Source organism: Chroicocephalus ridibundus, chromosome 1 (assembly GCF_963924245.1).
Source record: "Chroicocephalus ridibundus chromosome 1, bChrRid1.1, whole genome shotgun sequence".
NCBI lineage: Eukaryota > Metazoa > Chordata > Aves > Charadriiformes > Laridae > Chroicocephalus > Chroicocephalus ridibundus.
In genome coordinates this window covers 105191008-105193299 of record NC_086284.1, presented here as the reverse complement: position 1 = coordinate 105193299, position 2292 = coordinate 105191008, and positions in this window count along the sequence as shown.

Genomic DNA, 2292 nt, shown 5'->3' with positions numbered 1-2292 from the left:
TCCATACATGATATCACTTTTAAAGCTGGTGGTATTCTTAAATGACGTGGATAATGACATTAGTGCATTGTCCTAATAGTATGCATAGTCTGAAATGGAATTCCTTGGGTTAAATGTTTGTTTGGAGCATGTATGTAGAGAATGACTGGTTGGGAACTTAAACATATCCAGTGGCCTAAACTCCCAACACACTTGGCTGTGGATGTTGGAAAACAAGGTCAGTGGGTTACCAAGTTTAGAGGCCGGAATATCCACCAAAAAAGCTGTGCTCCAATGCTGCAGTCTGGTGATCTGCCGGGGTCTGAATTCCACCCAGCAAACGGTGCAGGGCTTCCAGGGCAGAAATCATGGCTGTCATTGACATATGATAACCTTCATGTCATGTTTTTACACCTATGATGAACTCGGTGAAGTTTGAGGGTAGGTTTTGGCCTAACGAGCTGCATCTAAAGAATTTTTAAAGTATTTATTTAATACAGTAGACCTACAAGTTGCATGTTGACTTCTATAGCCTATATCATCAACTTGCAAAAGTTAAGAATGAATGACAATTTTATGATACAGAATTCTCAGGTAAATGTTTTGGAGTTTTGTTTGGTTTTTTTTTCAGTAAAGAAATACTCGATTTTGAAATTGTAAAATACTTTGTTAAAGCATGTTTTAAAATACTTTGGACAGACTATCTTAAAGCCATAAGAGTATGATGGCGTACAGATTGTAAAATAAACAGATAATTACAACAGTTGATTTTGTATCTTTCATAATTCAATATTTTCTAAGACTACAATAAAAACCACTATACTTTCTACAAAGGCTTTTCTTTTTTGTACAGATCTCTTGCAGTGAAAGTCTTTACTGGTGCGTTATCACTTACGTAGTACTACTAAAACATTTCTGAAAAGAATAGCAAAGTAGTCTATATAGTTTATAAGTTCCTCAATAATACACACAGCAGCAAATATTACTGAATTGGAATAAATTTCCTGTAAGTTTATTTGACTTTTTCTGTGTCCTGTTCTGATTGAGTGGGTTTTCTTTTCTGGAGAACTTTGACATTTGTTTTTTTTTTTTTTTTAATTTGAAAAAAAAAAAAAAATTTTAAGGGGGAGAAGAGGTAAATAGCTGATTAATGGGATTTTGCAGGTTTGTTGGGTCTCGAAAAAACTTGGAGGTGACGATTATGTGCATAGTATAGATCAGTGTATGAGACTGAGGTTTATCACGGGGGAAGTTGTAATGATACATATGTTTACTGAGCTTCTCAAGAAGTATCTTTGTAATTGTAGATCTGCTGGGTCCTGTTAACTTTTCTGCAATCCCTCTGATTATTTATCCTTTGAGAAACTGCACTTATCTTACTCTTCCTCTGTACGTCCTAAACAGTAAACGGAAATACTGAATCTAGCCTTTCAGTACTGCATTTTAAATTGCTCAGAAAGCGTTTCATCAGAAGTCTTCCCTGATTTAAAGTTTTTGTAACCTGTGGACTTGACGCTTTCAAGTCTGAAATTACTCGAATCCCACCAGCAGACCCTTCGTTAAAAGTTAAAACGGTCTTTTTGGGGGGGAAAAAGCTGGAAAACAAGGTGATTGATTGTAAGGCTGATGAGGCGGTAAAAGCAGTCTCCTTCTCTAGCACAGTTTGGTCCTTGGAATTTGTAGGCAGTTGGATTTGGTTAGCACGTAGGGCATTTCTTGAGTTTAAGAACCAATTGCACAAGAACATTAGTATGGTTCCTCTTGGAGGAAACTTAAAATCTTGATGTAGGCGTCTGTGATGTGTTTGACACTCCTCTTAATATTCAGCAGGAAACAATGGCAGGGAAAGCTAAGAGGTAGAGATGCCAGAGATGGGTACTGTACAATTAGTTCTGCCTCTGGGTCTGTTTTAGGACATAAGAAATGAGGAACTGCTGCTAATTGGCACCCTTTATGTGAGCTCTGGGTTTTTATCTGAGCACAGTAAACCGAGCTGAGTGAAATTTGTTTAAAGGGAAATAGCGAAATTTCTCCAAAAGCTGAAAAGATAAAAGCACACCTACGTTAACTGAAGCAGTTTTTGAACCAATTCCTTTACCACTCTTCTGCCAAAGGTTTGAGCGTAAAGAAAATAGTTGATCTTTACAGAGCAAAGTGAGTGTTGTTGCTTTTTGGCACTGAAATAGAAGCTGGACGAGCTGGACCCTTATGCCTCTTGGATATTCTATTGTTTGCATGTTGATTTATTCTTTGTTTTGTTTTTTCTTCAAAAGAATGAGCCTCAAAAGCACACAGCTGCAATTCGCTAGAATG